Source organism: Gopherus evgoodei, chromosome 4 (assembly GCF_007399415.2).
Source record: "Gopherus evgoodei ecotype Sinaloan lineage chromosome 4, rGopEvg1_v1.p, whole genome shotgun sequence".
Lineage (NCBI taxonomy): Eukaryota > Metazoa > Chordata > Testudines > Testudinidae > Gopherus > Gopherus evgoodei.
The window spans coordinates 23382257-23403679 of record NC_044325.1 but is presented as its reverse complement, the minus strand read 5'-3'; the positions used below and the strand labels follow the sequence as shown (position 1 = coordinate 23403679).

Here is a 21423-nt window from a genome sequence, read left to right as displayed (position 1 = left end):
TACATCCAAAATGCCAATATAAGCATATATACCCTTCTATTCTATACCCAGACAATAATATAGTTATAAGCATTGGCCAAATACCGCAGCCAGATCAGGCCCAGGACACCTTCCCATCATGGCATGACTCCAGGGGCAGGGAAAATCTCTGATGAAGAATCCCTAGAAAACCTTGCTCTTTATACACTATAACAAACAAAGGATGTCATTGCTGGTTACTGGACCTTAGCTAATATTAATTGAAATGGTTTAGGGCTGCACTCTTTCTTCAAAATTTTCCCCCTTGTCTTACTCTGCACTGTTTTTCCCTAGCTACTGGACTAATCATTTCTAACTAGTTAATTATTTCACCTGGTACCCAATTGACATGATTTCTTTATTTCTATTTCTTAGCCCAAGCCTTTAAATAAGATAACTGGGTATTTTCAGGGTTGCTACAAGTTTAACACAGATGGTCACACACTTCAGGCCTATCACGCATGTCAAGATTCAGACTCAATTTAAACCAGAGTTCACCGAGGCCTAATGTGGGTTTATATTCCTACAAGCATGAAGCTTGATAAAATGAGATTACATGCAACTTTCTCAATTTTCTTTCCTTGTGTGTAGACTGAATTTTTTTTGTGGATAGTTAACATAATGCCCAGGCTCACAGGTTGCTGAAGTTGGTGGCTTCAAACCTCTAACTAGGTCAGTTTGTAGATCTAACTTTGTTTATTCTACACCTAATCTTACCAGGAGTATTTAGCAGGTATATCCTCTTTTACTTGCTTGCACTTGGTTGCACTGGTTAGCTACCAAGGCTGTTCCTTCCTGAGAGTAGATGGAGATATAATTTTGTTTCTAAATAAACTATCTTTGATGTCTTTTATCTGTTTTGTTTTGTTTGTTGTCTCTTAGGCAGCTGAAAAGGAAAATTAGTTTGCAGATATGATTTTAAAGTTGGTTGTAAACATCCAAGCCATAACCAGTTTACAAAGTCATAATGATGGCCAGTTTAGAAAACTATATAATACCTCAATTAGACTGCAGGAGAAAGTACTCTGGTTTTTCTGAAGGCTATGCATGGGCAGACCTGTTCATTGTGATTTCTCTCCCCTTCCTTTTCCCAGATCCTGCTTTCTTGAGTTTATTGAACAACCATTTTCTGTTTAGAGTCAGTGTACTGTTCGGCTATTGTGGAAGTTCAAGCATAGGGTTTGACAATGGAAGTGGAACTTTGGATCAGCATTGCTTGAGATTCCTGTCCATTTTATGCATGGCTTAAAGAGTCTAGAGGCCCTGTGCCTACCTGGATGGTAGCAGCAGGAGAGCAAACTAATTAACTTGAGATTCCAAGGCATGAACCTCAGAAGCAGATAAAATTCTTAACAAACACAGCAGAAGAGCAGCCAAATCCTTGTAAAAATTAATTAAAAATAAATTATATTTATTTATAGCAAAAAAATTGAATCTTCTGAAAGCAGTGAACTTCTTAAAAATGCATGCTTTAGCTAACACACAGGATTCATACTTCTGTCATGGAAGAAGCCTTTCTGCAGATTCAAACACCTAATATTATGCTAAGTCCTTTGGAGATAACAATCTAGGCCTGGCATCAGAAGGTGTCTGCGGGGCCGAGGTGGGGGTGGGGGGGAGCTAAGCACTGTCTTCTGCTGGAATGCTCAGTTACTATCCTGCACTATATATTTCCTAGAGAGTGTTCAGAGGATCTTGAACTCTTTCATTTTGCTAAGCATTTTCTGAGATTCAGTCGTGGCCCCACCTTCCTTCCTACTCCCCACTGCTTCTTTCTCAAAATGTGTGTGTGCCATTGGTGGTCCATGGACCACAGCTTGGGAACCACTAGTGTCACACATCTGCACAACTATTTTCAGAATCATCCATCTTTAAAGTGTCTTTTTAAAAATCCAAACCATAATTTTTAAATAGTTTCCATGAATTATGATGTGCATTAGAAACAATTTTTAAAATAGTTCTACTGTGGTGTAAACATTACAGTACTGTGTTTGTGCATGACAACCTAGGGACCCTGTTAAAAAGGAAAACAATTCTCTCTCCCCCTCCCCCCCGGTGCAGATTTTTAATATGCTGTTTTGGGATTCGCTAATCACCACTGTGGCACCTCCTTGCAGATTAACTCTCAAACAGTTGCCTGCCTCTCCTTGTGTTTCTCACCCCATGGTTTCACACTCTCTGTAGTCAGGGGGCTCCCTCTTTGTGGGTTGGCCCTCCAGCTGGGTCTCTGCTTTCCTTGTCTGCTCCAGATGGTCTTCCAATCCAAGGCAGGTCCTGTGCCATTTTCCCAGCAGCTGATAGGGGAATCCAGACCCACCGACTACTCCAGGTTCCTTTCCAGGGGCCCCATGTCCATCAACCTATGTCTCCTTGTTCCCAGACCTTTGTTCCTGGATGACTCCTTACTTCTCTGCTCTATCTTCTGGCTCCCCCACTCTGGGTTTACCAGCTCAAACTTCCCCCTCCTAGGGAGTAAATGCTGACTACTTAACTCTGCAACCCTAAACACGCCTTCTCCCAGGAGTGACTGCATACTACTTGCCCTGCAGCCCCTTTCTGCTGTCAGCTTCCTGGCTTTATACAAGCCCAGTCTGTTTTTTCTTAGCTGGATTCCATCATCAGTCAGCCTTTCAATCCCTGGCTCTTTCCAGGTTCAGCTTACCAGGTTAATAGACTTCACTCAACCTGCTCAGCCTTGTGTGGGGTGGACAGCCCATCATATATGGTAGTATATCATGCTTGTGAGTAATCTATTACCACTTGTTTTTCTTGCTTGTGTGAGTAGCAAAAAACAAGTTATAACCATGTTAGAGAATCATCTTTTAACTCTGAGGCTATGTCAATGCTGGCCTTTCTCTTCCTTCTTTCACTTCCCCTCCCCCCTCAAACAAAACAAAAAGTCCTCGTTGAGGTTCCTGTAACACACTGGCAAAGTATGGCTCATGTCTCTCTCTCTAATCTCTGTTTAATGGGAGGACGATAGCCTACTGGTTCTGCCAACTAAAAGGGTTACTCTTTTTGCTTTGTTGGGTATAGAGGTCTATGCTGAAGTGCTGGAAGTGCTGGTTTTGATCGCCACTGATGAATTATGTGGTAGAGACAGGATGGAGTTACAGTAGTATTGACTAGCTGCCAATTGACTTTTTTTTTACATTAGTGCTCCTATTGTTGCTTCCACTTGTGGAATCTGAAGAAACCAGGGTAGTGTAGATGAGGCCTGGTAGATGCTTAAGCTAAACCGTAGTCTTTAACATAGCTTTAACATGTGCTGTTGGTGGGGAGGAGAGGGGGAGGATGTACTGTCAAGTTATATATTTTTTTGTAATATTGGAATATGAATTTTCCACAGCCGTGCTTCACACCCATGTCTAAGCATGATTATTTCTTTAGTGTAGGTGAGGATCTCTTTACGCAACCAGTTAGTCTACATTTTTGCATCTCCTGATTCAGACAAAACAAACAAGCATGACTAAAGAAAAGTGGATTTGACCTTAAAATCTGTTTTATTAATCTAAATATTAGTAGCAACAAGGACACGTATTTTTAAAGACTTTTAACTTGACAATGTCTAATTTTTAAAGCTTTTGTTCTGATTATTCCTTGTTTTCATTCTCAATACACGTAACTAATTTTGAAATTAGCTCCTATGCTATTTGTGGTGCTAATGTTACTCTTCAGCATGCCACATACTGCTGCTTGTTGTAATTAAAAACTATTTTGCAACTAGATTTTGCCATTTGTATGGTAAGAGTTGCTTATATGAAGTTTCACCATGATTTCAGTGCAAAAAATAAAATAAAATAATAAAATGACAAGTTTGTAAAAAAAAATAAAAATAAAAATACATACATTACTATAAACAAATCACTGTGATTTCAGATTTATTTTAAAATAACCATTTTATGTTAAAAACTAAAACAAAACCAACAGCTTTAAATTCAATCAACATTTCCCCTCCTCCTCCAAAAAAACACTCTTAAACATGGGGTGGAGATGTTGAGGCCTGGAAGGAAGAGGAGGAGGCAGACTCATGAAGATTTTACTGAACTATATGCAGCATTCCATTAAGTCATTTCTCTTTAGACATGTCTTGAACAGAAAGTTTACTGTAACCTTGTGATTCTTTCTTGAGTTCTTTCACTTACACTCTCCGTTGTATAGCCTTCAGAAAGACTGCATGAAATAATTGGTAAGGGCTGTTATTAGCAGAGAATACCAAGCTGTGGTAATTCTTCCCCCCACCATTTACGCAATTGTTGACTGAGGTCTGCATTTTAGAGAAGGAGATAATAAAGTGGTGCCTCCAGGTTCAAAGTTTCGAGGTTTGGCTGCTTACCAAAAAGAACCTAAATAGTTTTCTGCAAACTGTTGCTAGTGTGTGCACGTCATGCAGCATATCTGATGGTGTTGGGATATCCCCTTTATATGAAAACTCTTGCAATTTGTGCATAATAATATTTTGTTTTTAATTCTTTGTGCTCAGATGGTGGAGAATAAGGTAAGGTACTATTTTTGTTGTGTACAATTTTATAATGGTAATGGAGGTAACTTTCAATATCTTATAACATGCTACAAAAACTTACCTTCAGTTGTTTTGTAATTAATTACTAGCCAAAGTTTTATGTTACATATTTTGTTGCTAGTAACCAATTAAAATATTGATTTAGGGAATTTAGTAGATTGAATTTCCACTTTGACAAATCTAGCCGTTTATCTCAAATAAGCACCAAATACACCGCTACCCTCATATGCCACCTGATATAAAACGAATTTGGATATAACGCAGTAAAGCAGTGCTCCGGGGGGAGAGGAGGGGGAGGCTGCGCACTCCGGTGGATCAAAGCAAGTTCAATATAACACGGTTTCACCTATAATGCGGTAAGATTTTTTTGGTTCCCAAAAACAGCATTACATCGAGGTAGAGGTATATATTTCCTTTGAGTCAGTTTCTTTAATTATCTAAGGCCTTGGCTACACTGGAGAGTTGCAGCACTGGTAGTGGCTTTATAGTGCTGCAACTTACTCCCCGTCCGCACTGGCAAGGCGCATACAGCGCTGTATCTCCCTGGCTACAGTGCTGGTTGTAATCCACATGGACGAGAGGAATAAAGAGAACAGCGCTGGTGCTGCAGCGCTGGCGTGCCAGTGTAAACAGCGATTAATCTTACTATGCAGTAACTGACCTCTGGAATTTTCCCATAATGCTTTTAACTAAAGAACTCTCTTTGTTGTATTATGATGCCTCTCTTTGTTTTGTTGTGAACTCGGGGCTCCGGGAGCTGCTTATCTAAAAAACAAATGCAGCTACTGTTTGCTCGAGCAGAGGCAGGCACAGAATGTCCACAGCTAGTGTTTGCTTGAGGGAGAGAAACAGCACGGCGCGGGGGGGCGATTGGGAAGGGAGTTCAGAGCAGCTGCTTATCTGGTCTGAAGGCTATTTGCATTTAAGAGTGAATGAAAGAAGGGTGGGGGAAGTGGTCAGAATTTGCAAGGCAGGGAGCTGACACAGTGTCTGCTCCAAAAATCCACTCTCTCTCTCTCCCCCACACTCCGTAACACTCTACCCCACCCTCCTCTTTTGAAAAGCATGTTGCAGCTTCCTAAACCCTGGGATAGCTGCCCATAATGCACCACTCCCAATACCGCTGCAAATGTGGCCACACTGCAGCGCTGGTAGCTGTCAGTGTGGCCACACTGCAGCGCTTTACTTACACAGCTGTACGAAGACAGCTTTAACTCCCAGCGCTGTACAGCTGCAAGTGTAGCCAAACCCTAAGTGTATCTGAACTCCACATTTGAATGATATGTAACATTCATTTTGTCATTTTAATAAAAACTTGATAAAGAATTCTTCTTGATGAAGAATTGGTTTGGAACCCGAACCCGAACCTTTTCTTACAGTTAATCTTTATAGCCAATGATCTTACTGATTTTGTTTTCTAGCAAGAGTTTTTGCTTAGGTTAACATGGTTATATGCATATTAAGGATACCACACTGCCACAAATTCCACCTGTGTAGCTGTCAAAGCACAGTGGTTATAGCTAGAATGAAAAGTTGGAGGATCCAGTTTTCTGTGAATCAGTGGGGAGGACCCAAACAAAATCCTGCTTTAAATCCAGTGATATTGCTCAGAATTTAAATGGACAACAGTCTGGAAATTCAAAGTTAGACATTTCGCAGTGAACATATATGACTCAGAGCTCGTCTTGGGTTTAAACACTTCGGAATTTGGATTTCCTGCCGAGATCCTACATTAGTGTTTAGTTCAGGAGAATTCTACTCTGGGTGAGACATTCATAAAGCTAGTGGGGTTGGTTTTGCATGTTACTGTGAGCTAGAAAAAGATTTTTGCAAACACATGCCCTCTTAATTTTTCATAAGACTGTTTTAAATCTTAGACAGCAAGTTGGTATATCTGGCTCTTTTTAAAGGTATCTCGTTCCCAGTATGAAACTGGTAATTTGCTTGCATTAGTATGTCTCTGTCTACCATACTTCATTTAACTGAGTTTGTAATCAGTTACTGGCATGACTTACTTTAAACATGGTTCTGATCCACCCACAGCATTACTGATATTCTGTTAATGTTGGTATGGCAGCACCCATTTTTTCATGATCTCTGTGTATATATATCTTCCTACTGTGTTTTCCGCTCCATGCATCCGATGAAGTAGGTTTTAGCCCATGAAAGCTTATACCCAAATAAATTTTTTTTACTCTAACAGTGCCACAAGTACTCCTCATTCTTTCTGTTAATAGTGGTAGAATCATAGAATCTCAGGATTGGAAGGGACCTCAGGAGGTCATCTAGTCCAACCCCCTGCTCAAAGCAGGACCAATTCCCAAGTAAATCATCCCAGCCAGGGCTTTGTCAAGCCTGACCTTAAAAACCTCTAAGGAAGGAGATTCCACCACTTTCCTAGGTAACGTATTCCAGTGCTTCACCACTCTCTGAGTGAAAAAGTTTTTCCTAATATCCAACCCAAACCTCCCCCACTGCAACTTGACCATTACTCCTTGTTCTGTCATCAGGTACCACTGAGAACAGTCTAGATCCATCCTCTTTGGGAACCCCCTTTCAGGTAGTTGAAAGCAGCTATGAAATCCCCCCTCATCCTTCTCTTCTGCAGACTAAACAATCCCAGTTTCCTCAGCCTCTCCTCATAAGTCATGTGCTCCAGTCTCCTAATCATTTTTGTTGCCCTCTGCTGGACTCTTTCCAATTTTTCTACATCCTTCTTGTAGTGTGGGGCCCAAAACTGGACACACACAGTACTCCAGATGAGACCTCACCAATACCGAATAGAGAGGAATGATCACGACCCTCGATCTGCTGGCAATGCTCCTATTTGTACAGCCCAAAATGCCATTAGCTTTCTTGGCAACAAGGGCACACTGTTGACTCATATCCAGCTTCTCATCCACTGTAACCCCTAGGTCCTTTTCTGCAGAACTGCTTCCTAGCCATTCGGTAGCCATACCTCTCAGCTGGATAAGCCCGAAGTGTAAGGTGTGACGTGACAAAACGTCAAGATACAAAAGAGAGTAATTTTAAGACATTTAAATCTGTGCTGTTAATTCATCTTTGGGTAAATAAGTCTTTATATAACCCCAGTTTCATGATTATTTCTGATATAAACAATTTTCAACAATAAAAGTGATGGAACACCAAATTTTAGTGGGATCTGTGTAATTTTGGGACTTAAATAACTGATATCCCTTGAAGTGAGGGACATCTGAGGTGGTATGTTGGCAGTTAACTGTGCCTGGTGGTTAGCAGCCTATCTGAGATTCTCTTAGATCCATTAGTCTACCCTGAAGGTACAAAAAAGCTTATTCAAGGCCTCTGAATCAAAGCAGTGTTGTCAGTTTCTGGTTTTTGAGTGTTAAATGAGCAAACTCTGAGAATTCAAAGGAAGTGTTTGAGAGAGGTGGGGAAACCCCTAAATCTGTTGAAATGAAACTAAAGCTAGGAAAATGTAAGCAATCAAAAAGAGAACTATTCCAAACAGAAATGGGATGCTAGGGGCTGAAGGGGAGAGAAGTGTACAAATGTCACTAAGACCAGTACAACTAGCACTGTGCAACTTCATAAAACCAGTCCGTATCTACTAAGCCTAGAATTTGGTTTTAGTAAAACTAACCATTTTTTGTCCTTTTTATTGAGAAGGGATCTTTAACTCCTCATCTTAGAATTGCTTTATTTAAAAAAAAACAGCAAAACCCCCCAAAACTGAAGTGGATTTCAGAGATTCCAGCTGGGTATGTGATCAGTTTAACAGGTAGAGGATGACTGGGAAGGAGCTGGGAGAACCAGGGCCAGCTCCAGGTACCAGCGCAGCAAGCAAGTGTTTGGGGTGGCCAAGGGGAAGGGGTGGCACAATGGGTTCTTCGGCGGCGGGTCCCTAGGTCCCTCTCGGAGGGAAGGACAGGCCGCCGAATAAGAAAGTGGTGCGGTGGTGCAGTCGTCGACCGTGGCTTTTTTTTTTTTTTTTTTTTTTGCTGCTTGGGGGCGCAAAAACCCTGGAGCCAGCCCTGGGAGAACAGGGAATAGAGGAGGAGCTAGAAGATGAGTCCAGATGCAAGAATTGGAAGGTACATGAAGGATGGGCTGCAAAAGGACAAATTATGTAAAAGACTGCAATGCTGTAAAGACCACAGTAACGCTTCGATTTGACAGGAGCTTTGAAGTTGCCACTAAAGTAGTATTGAAGCATAAATGGCTAAAAAGATATTCCTGTAGCCCCCTGCTCAAGGAAACCCATGCTGAAGAGAAGACTTACTGCTCCAATCAAATACACAGACTCCCTGTGACCATGGTTTCAAATCCCAGTAGGATGAAACTGCTTTCCAAGTTAAGTATCAGAGGGGTAGCCGTGTTAGTCTGGATCTGTAAAAGCAGCAAAGAATCCTGTGGCACCTTATAGACTAACAGACGTTTTGGAGCATGAGCTTTCGTGGGTGAATACCCACTTCGTCAGATGCATGTAGTGGAAATTTCCAGGGGCAGGTATATATATGCCAGCAAGCTAGAGATAACGAAGTTAGTTCAATCAGGGAGGATGAGGCCCTGTAGTTGGCAAGCCATTCACAGTCTATAGCACTGTAGGAGACCTTAAGGTGGCCATCCTGCAGCAAAAAAACTTCAGGACCAGACTTCAAAGAGAAACTGCTGAGCTTCAGTTCATCTACAAATTTGACACCATCAGCTCAGGATTAAACAAAGACTGTGAGTGGCTTGCCAACTACAAAAGCAGTTTCTCCTCCCTTGGTTTTCACACCTCAACTGCTAGAACAGGGCCTCATCCTCCCTGATTGAACTAACCTCGTTATCTCTAGCTTGCTTGCATATATATACCTGCCCCTGGAAATTTCCACTACATGCATCTGACGAAGTGGGTATTCACCCACGAAAGCTCATGCTCCAAAACGTCTGTTAGTCTGTAAGGTGCCACAGGATTCTTTGCTGCTTTCCAAGTTAGTAAATTCTCTGCAGTTTGCTCAATGTGGTTCTTAGCGATAACACATTTTAAAAAAACTATAAGCTCTCTCTGCTTTGTGTGGCTGTAATAGGGTGGAGTTCTCTGTCAATATTGTGTCTTTGGATCTTAATTTCTTGACTACTTGAGAAGCCCCTGGCTTACATCAGATTAGAAGAAGCCCTGGTGCGGAAGTTGGACATACACATGGGAACTGTGCATCACATCCTGAATGCATCATCCTACCTCCCTTGGGGTGAGTATGTGTTGCATTTCCTTTTATAAATGAGTGTCTGAAGTGGACACTGCTTCACCCAGGACAGACTTGAGCTTACTTGTTCGTGGTGAGAAGATATAAGAGATCAGTTGCTGAATATAAGGACTTGAGGACTGGAACCCAGGTCTGCTGAGCCTCAGATAGCTGATATTCCCACACTACCGCTGGGAGGCCATGCAGAGCTACAACCAGGAAGCACTGTAGAGAGTAGGCACCGCAGGAAGTACAGACCCAGAGTGACAGTACCCTGCAGTCCTCTGATTGGCTAAGTGCCCCTGCTTAACCCCAGGGTTTGCCCCTGGAAATTTTCTGGGCAACCACGCAGACCTTGGCCTGCTGCAGCACCAGACTTCACCTTGTCTCCTGATCTCTGAATGTAGCCTAACTTTGACCCTGATTCCAGCCTCCTGATTCCAGACTCTGACTACCTCTGATCTCTGGTGCCTAACTACCATTGAAAATCTCCTCTCTAAATGTCTTGCTGTCTCTTTAGCTACTAGTCAAACATATGCAATGGGAGATTACCTTGCAGTTGGAGTCTTTTTACCATTAGAGATCTAATAGAACTTCCTACAAGAGTAAGGATTTACTTTAGTGTCTGACCAAAATTTCCCCTCTGCTGCACAGTTTTGCAATATCAATTTTTTTTGTCTGGACTTTATACCCCAGAGGCAGTTGCATTATGTTGTGCTTTTTGTGAGAAGTTGAAGATGAGACTTCTGTTTTGTTGTGGGCAGCTGAATGAAAACATATGATCAAGGCTTAGTGGTTTCAAAAAAAGCAAACAAATGTTGTGTATATATAAAGAATGAGATAGTAAGTACTGAAACAGAATGCATTTATATAAATAAGATGTCCTCACTTGTATGTTGTGTTCAGTTCTGGCCACTACTCAGAGTTATAGAAGAAATAGAAATGGCCCAGAGAGGAAAGGTAGAAATTCTTAGAATCAAGGAACAACTTTCGTATGAAGAGAGATTGAAAAGATTGGAGCAGTTTAGACTAGAATGGAGTCGGATAAAGTCTTGTCTTCACTGTGGAATTTCCCTGATTTCAGCCATAGATGGCCATCCACTACATGTAGCTGCAGTGGTACAACCCCCTGCTGTAGATAGGAACGAGCACTGTTTACACTGGTGGAGCTTACTCTAGTTTCAAACAGGGGTAACCTTCACTTGTGCAGATAGCAGCCTTACCTGTTTGCACAGTGCATCACTGCTGATGGAGGCTGGACAGTGATGGCTGTAGTTGGGCATCTCGTCAGGGTAGACAAGGCCTTAGAGAAGAACTGATAAAAGTTATATAGAGAAGGTTAATCAGGTGCTTCTGTTTAACCAGTCACATAGTTCAAGAACAGGGCCAAATACTGAGTTGTAAGTGTCCCTAATATATGTGTGTGTGTGAATTCAAGAGGGATGCAGAATCCAGACTGCTGGCACAGGATCCATTTTAATCAAATTCTCTTTATCTGGGGGTTATGTGATAGCCTTTCAGATACTGAATGGACCTCTCTCTGCTTCTGACCCAGGAAGGTCAGATGGGATCAACAAGCCAAAATGATCACTTGGGCACCCCTCGGGCTCTACGACTTTGTTTCATTCCATGTACCCCTCACCGCCCAAGAAGGAGAGTGATTAATTTGCTCTGATCTACTAGGTTGAGCTCACTAATATTGCCAGAGAACTGGAGTTACATAATGTAAGTTTGCTGAGCCTCAGGATGCAGCGTCCTGTACAGAATTATCATGACAGGAAATTACCTGTTTTCTTTAGTGAATGAGAGAGGAAAAAAAAATCCCTCCTTAGCCAGACTTCAGTTGAAGAAGATTGTGGATTTAGGCTGGGTGGGCAACTCCGCATGCTGGAGTTCGCTAGGAAAACATGCCAGAAATAATTATAAAACTTCACACTTGTATAGCACATTTCCTGGGAGGAGGTGGTGAAAGAGTAATAATATTATTCCTGTTTTACAGATGGGGAAAGCAGAAGTACAGAGGTTCTGAGGTCACATAGCCAAACAATCAGATTTGCAACAAAAGCCCAGTTCCCTGCTCTAACACTAGACAGCACTTCTAATAATACAGATTGTTTGGCAAAGCTTGGGAGTCATGGTTAGCTACTGTCAGAATAAGCATAGTTGGGGCAGCATGAATTAAATTCTCTTCCATTCCTACAGACTCTGTCTTGCCTTAAGAACTTACAAGATATAAAATAGTGGGAGGCCTCTGAATACCTTTTAATCTGGCATTTTCCCAGGCTGTTGTCGATATGCAGCTTGCATATCTACAGCATCCTGTATGGGTCTGTGTAATACAATGCGGACAATTGCCTGTCAACATTAAATCCCAAGTAATCTCCAAGCACTGCAGTAATGATTTTGTCAGACTGCTTTGAGATCTTCAGGTCTGAGTGCTTTAAAATAAAAATTCTTCATTAAATGCTAAATTGCCATTAATGTATTAAATAAAATTGCTCTTTTCCATATTCATTTGGCAGAAAATACCATCATCTCATTAGTTTTAGTAGAAGACCCCTGTGGCTTTAGGCACAAATAAACTAAATAAAATGTTATGCCTTTTAAGAGTGGTCTTCTAATGAGGGACAGATTATTTTTCTGGGGCCTTGTCAGAATGGCTTGCTCTGCACAGCTATTCAGAAATGGTTGTCAAACATGTTTCTCCCAGAAATGTACTTGGAAACCATTTTCCAACATGCTTGTTGCTAGCAGTTATTCTGAGCGTGTCTGGTGGAAATCCAGCAATCATGCTTAACATCCACCATTACAAACGTGTTCTCCTCTGGGCCCTGAAATAGAAGAACTTTTTCCTATATGGATTAATTTTTATCCAAGCTGGCATCAGTCAAGTGAACTATTTGGCCTCTATAGACTTTATGTAATGTTTGTTTATATCAGGGGTAGGCAATGTATGGCACGCGTGCTGAAAGCAGCCCGTGAGCTGATTTGCAGTGGCACTCACATTGCCTGGATCCTGGCCACCGGTCTGGGGTGCTTTGCATTTTAATTTAATTTTAAATGAAGCTTCTTAAACATTTTAAAAACCTTATTTACTTTACATACAACAATAGTTTAGTTATATATCATAGACTTATAGAAAGAGACCTTCTAAAAACATTAAAATGTATTACTGGCACACAAACCTTAAATGAGAGTGAATAAGTGAAGACTCCGCACACCACTTCTGAAAGGTTGCTGACCCCTGGTTTATATATTCATATAGTCACAAGTCAGCAGAGATTTCTCAGGTTTGCCTTGGGTAATTTACTCCTACAACTGATCTTTTCTTTTGGACTATACAGCCCTCTCATGCTTACTTTCTGTGGCTGCTGCTACCACCACCATTATGTTTGTATTTGTTTAATCCCTTATGTGGACAGCTGGCCTATTAGAACCAAAGCCATCATGAAACGGTATACACAGTCCTGAGGCTAAGAACAGTATTTTACTCAGATCCTTGTGATAACTGAAAAGAGAGAGATTTATCATAACATCCTGAAATCTCTCTTGTCTAGGTGCACTGATAGGTGCACAAGATTGTTTATTTATTTTACTCTATCATCATACATAGTTACAAGACTAAGGGAGTGGAGTAAGAATGGTTTTGTGATTATGGCAAATAACTGGGATCCAGGAATGAAAGATTTTGCCTGTGACTTTGTGATCATATACAAGTCAGTTACCCTTTCTGTGCTTTAGTTTCCTTACCTGTTAAGTGGGGATAATATTTACCTCAGAAGGATGTTGTGAGGTTTAATTGATTAATGTTTATAAAGCACTTTTGAGATTTTCAAAAAGTGCAATAGAGGCCTATGAGGAAAGGTTAAAAAACTGGGCATGTTTCTTCTTAAGAAACTGAAGGGGGTCCTGATAACAGTCCTCAAATATGTTAAGGACTGGTATAAAGAGGAAAATGATCAATTGTCTCCATGGCCGCTGAAGGTATGACAAGAAGTAATTGGCTTAATCTGGAGCAAGGGAGATTTAGGTTAGATAATAGGAAAAACTTCCTAATGATCAGGGTAGTTACGCTCTGGAATAAACTTCCAAAGGGAGGTTTGGAATCCCCATCATTGGAAGTTTTAAAAAACAGATTGGACGAACACTCATCTGGGATGGTCTAGATTTACTTGGTCCTGCCACACTGCAGGGAGCTGGGCTTGATGAGTTCTGAAGGCCCCTTCCATCCCTACATTTCTATGATTCTATAAGAGTGTTGCTATTTTTACTTTAACTCTCCAAGTACAACACTGGAGATGAACCTTCAAAGATACTAATTTTTTTGGTCCTTATCTGGTCCAAAACGAATGCTATGAGTGTTGTTCCCCCAAGATGCAGCACCAACAGTATCTGCTGATCTAAAATCTGCAGAATAACAGTTGAGGAGATCCTGGAATTACCAAGCCTTATATAGGCAACCCCATTTTGGTAGATGTGGAGGCAATATTAGCAAAACTTTGCTTGCTTCAAGACCCACAGAGAATGTGGGCAATGAACACACGGCTGTCAGGCTGGGAGATTCCCCATAATAAAATGGCTCTACGCAGGAAAGTGGTCACATGCATGCACAATTCAGGACGAAGACCATCTTTTTACTGAACCTTTGGGAATGTAAACAACAATTCTTTGCCTGGGGAATTTGTATCCATCATTTGTAAAGACCTGACAACCAACACTGTGTTTTCATATGTCTAAACCAAATAAAACAAAGACTTCTCTTCTTTGTGTCAGATGCTAGCAAAGATAGCAGCCAACCCACCTCTACCTGGGATAGCGTCTAGAATCTTTCCGTAAAAGCCATATTTTCTTGTTTTAAATCTAGGTTCTGGTGTTCAGTGAAGAATTTAAAATGAAAAGAGAGGGGATTTCTGTTCTTGAAAGATTCACATGCAATTTAATGTTTGGATAAATCATAAGGCATTGTTTTTTCTCTTGAAAATTGACCTTCAATAACAAAATATTATTGCTATACCAGAAAAGATGGAAAAAAGGAGAAACTGAAACTTTATTTCAGCATATTTTAGGAAACTAGTTCTTTTTTTCTACAGCCCAAGAATATATTTCAATTGGATTCTGCTAGAATAACTACAAAAGAAGTCGCAGCTTCTCTTAATACTAAAACTGGTGATAGCTGGCAGCACAGTATCAAAACCGAATTTTTGAAAGCAGCACAGTCAAAAGATAGATTTAAATGTAGTAGAGCTGAGACTGGAAGTTTTGCAGGCCATATTGCTAAATTAATGAATAAAAAGAGTTTTTCACCACTGTTTTGTAAGCAATCAGTTGGATAGTAAATTGCCTACCTATCCTTTTTTTCTGTTAGGACTGAGAGTATATCGTGTTGGAAGTATTTACATCTGTAGGACACCGAAAAAGTGGAAACAATTATTGTGGGCCAAGTTGAAGATCTCTTTAAAATTATACAAAAATCTACCTGAAAGATAATGTGGAAGGTCCTAATGTGCACTGAGTTTGAAAGGACTATCTCCAGCCAACTTAATGTAAAGAAAACGTTTTAATTGTATTTTGCTGTGCTTGCCAATGTGTGCAGTGTTTTGCTTATCAAATTATTTATTTTAATTTATATATTTCTTTTTGCTATTCTTCTGTTTATGGTATTCAGTAACCAATTATTGCAAAAGGAAGACTAGAGCTATCTTAGATAATATTTCCTGGGGAGAGTGGGGGTCAGTCAGTCACTTTTCCTGAGGGTGACTATAGTGCATTGTTTTCTGAGCTCTGGATATAGGTTCGAGAAGCCTTTGCTGAAGTGTAACCCCTTGTGTAAGTCAGTGAATATGTCACTTTAGGTTTTAACATAGGTATTTCTAATACATGTTCTTAATCTAAACTTAAAATTTAAACATTCATATATGTAGTTAAAGAATATTTGTCTCACTAGTTGCATCTGAAGAATTTTTTTATTTTACCCACAAAAGCTTATGCCCAAATAAATCTTATTCTTTAAGGTGCCACCGGACTCCTTGTTGATTTTGTGCATACAGACTAACACGGCTACCCCCTGATACTTGTCTCACAAATTGGCTTCCCCTACAGTGTGCAATATTAAAATTTCATAGGAGGATAATTCTGTTAAACATCACCTGCATTTTTAAATTAGATTTAGTAATATTTAGGTGCACTTTAGAGGAGACAATTTTCCTGTAATTTTTAATCTACGTAATGAATCTGTTGTATCTCTGCAGAATTCTTCTGTATTTCTGTGGTCTTGCTGTATGATCATGGTAGTGCTGAGTTCCCTGTTTCAAATACTACGTTTGGTATTTGTATTTTTAAAATATCTCTAAGTTGACAAAAGAATTCCAAGATAGTACATACTGGACTTTAAGACTGGATTGGCTCAGCTTCTGCATTCTTCTAAGAAATGAACAGTGCAGGGGTAGTTTCCTGTGTATGCCACCAGGTGATGTAAAGAGCAAGACATTGTTCAAAGAATTAATAATAATATATTATCTCAATTACTGTTCCACTAGGCAGAATGAGAAGATAATTACATTTTGTTTTAGAGAATGAAAACTTAAAAACCAGTTTGCTGAACAGAAAATAATTGTACTCACTGAGTATCAGTGAAAAAGATAATCAGACTAAGAAGATCAATCTGGGCAGGAATTTTGGGGAACTCTGTTGCAGGGAGACCTCATGGCAGTGTGAGGCTGTAGCTCCATGGAGTTTGGTGGTATTGGTTAATCTGGTTCTGCAGGCAAGATTTCATATAAAATTCAGGCCCAAAATACCTTGGAGGCTCACTTCAGATGGAGGAGAACCAGACTTTCTTCCAACCAGTTAGATGATGCTTCCTTGTCTGGGACCATTAAAACAGAGAGACACTTGAGGTGGACCATCACTTTTGTCTGAGTCTATTTTTTTTCCTTTCTGGATCACCTAGAAAGCATATTCCTTTGCTGAGCCCATCAGAGTCTGATATTTTTGAGACTAATCAGCTCATTCAATGAATAGTTCAAATTTTACTACTGTCTGCTTGCCACACTAGGCATGAATACACACAAAACCATACCTACCAGTCCCTTTTAGATGATGTGTGTCACTTAAGCCTATCCTTTGTGGTACACCTATTAATAATTTGTATGATACCCAATGAATACAGTGATGAAAAAGTTTTAGCATGCTATAGGATTAGATTTATGGGATCTGACAGAGAATTGAGGAAGGATGAACTGTAACAGAATGTTTAGAACTCAGGGAGATCGCTATTTTTTCCTCTAAACTGGTGATTCCTACTTCAGTAATAGGGAAATGGTCATTAGTCATTAGATTGGATATCAGGAAAAACTTTTTCACTCGGAGAGTGGTGAAGCATTGGGTGAAGCACTGGAATGGGTTACCTAGGGAGGTAGTGGAATCTCCTTTCCTAGAGGTTTTTAAGGGCAAGCTTAACAAAGCCCTGACTGGGATGATTTAGTTGGGAATTGGTCCTGCTTTGAGCAGGGGGTTGGACTAGATGACTTCCTGAGGTCCCTTCCAACCCTGATATTCTATGATTCTATTATGATACCTAGATACTTAAGGAATGCCTTTATAAATGTGTGCAATAATTTTTGTTTCACAATAGTTAACTATTTTCTTTAGAGTGCAGGACCAGGAGATTAAACAGTTAAGTGCATTCATCCACTTCCTCAGACATGACTCAATCATGGACTTTCCCTAGAAGAGCAACGGTAGAGATTAAAGTGTGTCTAGTCCTGAGATAATCTGATCAGATTTAATTTCTCCAACTCTTTAGACAAACATTTCAACTAAATGTCTTCTACAGTATTCTGAATTCCAACTGTTCTTAGAGACTGAGAGGCATCCTCACTCCACTTATCTGCTTTACAAACATGAACACAAATTGGAATTCAGAACTCTGAGGAAGGCAATTTCTGCTGGCTAGGACAAGATGTTTTATCTAGGAGTATTTGTACCATGACCCAGACGTGCAAAGCATGAGGGATCTTTATCTGATCTTTTTTTTAAACAATGCTTTTGATTTCTTGAATTTCAAAAAACATAGCCCGTTGAGATTATGTATTTATGAAATAATGATTAATAAAGAGCTGTAGTTAGCAAGGGTAAACTTGAAATACAAACATTTTCTTTTAACTGTTGCCCCAGGTAGAATCTTAAGATATTCTAGCATTGCATATGCCACCATGTACAATTAAAATAGACAGTTTTAAAAAACTGTTTGAACAATATTTTAAAGTGAGCTTTCCTAAATCAAATTAAATTGCTTGTCCATGTACCATTGTTTTCTTCAATCCTTAAAGAAAGAAAGAAACAGGAAAAAATATTTCAGTTGGCCAGGATTGCACTTAGGTTTTTGAGAGTTGTCCAGACTTACAGTCAGTAAAGCTCTTTTATATCATTTCTGGATTACTGGATAATCCAGCTAGAATTAATACAAAAATTATTTATAAATATTCATATTCCTACCCTTTCTTATTAATGTAATTACTGGACACTTCAATGGGAAGCTTTCTTTTATAAACAATATCAAAATGATCAGTCTTGGTTAGCATGGCTGTAAGTATATTGGAAATGACAGCTTCCATGGTCAACAGAAAACCCAGTTTAATATGCTCACCCAAACCAGCTCTTCACAATGTGATGCTGTTTTATTTAATATTGTTACAAAACATTTCAAATCATTCAGCCAATACACATGCAGCTTTATTAGGCAATAAAGAATCTCTTGTTAGCCAAGGAAAATGAAAAAAAAAGTATAAACATAAACTTTAGCAAAGAATTATTTTATGTTTAAATCTCACTTCACTTTCTACATTTCAGTCACTTTGTAATCTGAAATATGGGAATCATAAAATGTCAGTGATTCTGTTTCACTGAATGGGTGTTCCCTTGCAAGAGCATTCAGATGTCAGAACTGCTTAGTTATCCTTGTATTTTTTCAAGTCATGGAAGAGCCTCTTGGGGCCTCACCCTACACCATTGCAGGGAATCGGAGTTTTCCACTGATTTTAATGGGAGCAGAATTGGGCTCTTAAGCATCATGGTGAAACATAGCCTGCGCATTTGAGAACATAGCAAAGGCTATATTGGATCAAACCAGAGATCCATTTAGCCCAATATCCTCTCTCAAACAGTGACCGGTATCAGAAGATCATGCAAGAATCACTATAAGAGATAATTATGAAATATGCTACCCATAGAGTTTCTTTTAAAAAAAAAAAGTTAGCTAATCCTCTCTTGTTGTATCATAATTTGTCTTTCTTGTATAGTTTATAGCTAAATGTTACATTTTCCTATTGATCTTCATCATTTTTGTATTTTTCAGAAATTGCCGGGTCATTTTTTCTTGGGCGGGGGAGGTACTAGCATAGAACATAAGAATGACCATACTGGGTCAGACCAGAGGTCCATCTAGACCGTTATCCTGTCTTTCAACAGGGGTCAATGCCAGATGCTTCAGAGGGAAGAGCAGAACAGGTAATCATTAAGTGATCCATGCCCAGTCTCCCATTCCGAGCTTCTGGCAAACAGAGGCTAGGGTTGCCATCCCTGTCCATTCTGGCTAATAGCTGTTGATGGACCTATCCTCCATGAATTTATCTAGTACTTCTTTGAACCTTGTTATAGTCTTGGCCTTCACCACATCCTCTGGCAAGGAGTTCCACAGGTTGACTCTGCGTTATGTGAAAAAATACTTCCTTTTATTTGTTTTAAACTTATTGCCTATTAATTTCATTTGGTGACCCGTAGTTCTTGTGTTATGAGTAAATACATAACATTTCCTTATTTACTTTCTCCACACCAGTCATGATTTTATAGACCGCTATCATATCCCCACTTAGTCGTCTCTTTTCCAAGCTGAAAAGACCCAGTCTTATTAATTTCTCATCATATGTCAGCTGTTGAATACCCCTAATCATTTTTGTTGCCCTTCTCTGTACCTTTTCCAATTCCAATATACCTTTTTTGAGATGGGGCGCTGACATCTGCACGCAGTATTCAAGATGTGGGCATACCATGGATTTATATAGAGGCAATATGATATTTTCTGTTGTCTTATCAGTCCTTTTCTTAATGATTCCCAACATTCTTTTCACTGCTTTGACTGCCACTGCACATTGAGTGGATGTTTTCAGAGAATTATCTACAATGACTCCAAGATCTTTCTTGAGTGGTAACAGTTAATTTAGACCCCATCATTTTATGTGTGTAGTTGGGATTGTTTTCCAATGTGCATTTCTTTGCGTTTATCAACATTGGATTTCATCTGCTGTTTTGTTGCCTAGTCACCCAGTTTTGAGAGACCTTTTTGTAGCTCTTTACAGTCTGCCTACCAACCGCTATGCCTACCTTCATGCCTCCAGCTTCCATCCCGGGCATATCACACGATCCATTGTCTACAGCCAAGCACTGAGGTACAACCGCACCTGTTCTAACCCCACAGACAAAGACCAACACCTACAAAATCTCCACCAAGCATTCTCAAAACTACAATACCCACATGAGGAAATAAGGAAACAGATCAGCAGAGCCAGACGTGTACCCAGAAGCCTCCTATTGCAAGACAAACCCAAGAGAGAAACCAACAGGACTCTACTGGCGATCACATACAGTCCCCAGCTAAAACCTCTCCAATGCATCATCAGGGACCTACAACCCAATCTGGACAATGATCCCACACTTTCACAGGCCTTGGGTGGCAGGCCAGTCCTCGCCCACAGGCAACCTGCCAACCTGAAACATATTCTCACCAGTAACTGCACACCGCACCATAGGAACTCTAGCTCAGGAACCAATCCATGCAACAAACCTCGATGCCAACTCTGCCCACATATCTACACCAGCCACACCATCACAGGACCTAACCAGATCAGCCACACCATCACCGGTTCATTCACCTGCATGTCCACCAATGTAATATATGCCATCATATGCCAGCAATGCCCCTCAGCTATGTACATCGGCCAGACTGGACAGTCACTACGGAAAAGGATAAACGGACACAAATCAGATATTAGGAATGGCAATATACAAAAACCTGTAGGAGAACACTTCAACCTCCCTGGCCACACTATAGCAGACCTTAAGGTGGCCCATCCTGCAGCAAAAAAACTTCAGGACCAGACTTCAAAGAGAAACTGCTGAGCTTCAGTTCATCTGCAAATTTGACACCATCAGCTCAGGATTAAACAAAGACTATGAATGGCTTGCCAATTACAGAACCAGTTTTCTGTCCCCTTGGTTTTCACACACTCAACTGCTAGAACAGGGCCTCATCCTCCTGATTAAAGAACCTCATTGGTCTCTAGCTTGCCTGCGTAATATATACCTGCCCCTGGATATTTCCACCACATGCATCTGAGGAAGTGGGTATTCACCCACGAAAGCTCATGTTCCAAAACGTCTGTTAGTCTATAAGGTGTCACAGGACTCTTTGCTGCTTTTACAGTCTGCCCGGGACTTAATTGTCTTGAGTAGTTTTGTATCATCTGCAAATTTTGCCAGCTCACTGTTTACCCCCTTTTCCAGACCATTTATGAATATTTTGAATAGTACTGGTCCTAGTACAGGCCCGCTGGGGGACAGCCCACTGGGGGACACCCCTATTTACCTCTCTCCATTCTGAAAACTGACCATTTATTCCTA

The 21423-nt window shown here is 40.3% G+C and overlaps 1 protein-coding gene across 7 annotated transcripts in view; it reads left to right on the top strand.

The window, feature by feature from the left end:
- The window catches only part of TRAF3 (TNF receptor associated factor 3), a 98624-nt gene that overhangs the window by 22814 nt on the left and 54387 nt on the right, over positions 1-21423 (top strand). The window contains exon 1 of one of the 7 annotated variants that reach the window (XM_030558700.1): positions 15174-15290. The exons of the other annotated variants lie outside the window; for them this stretch is intronic. The gene's annotated coding sequence lies outside the window, so the exon portion shown is untranslated. Of the gene's footprint in view, positions 1-15173; positions 15291-21423 lie in introns of those variants that run through there. 7 annotated transcript variants of the gene reach the window in all.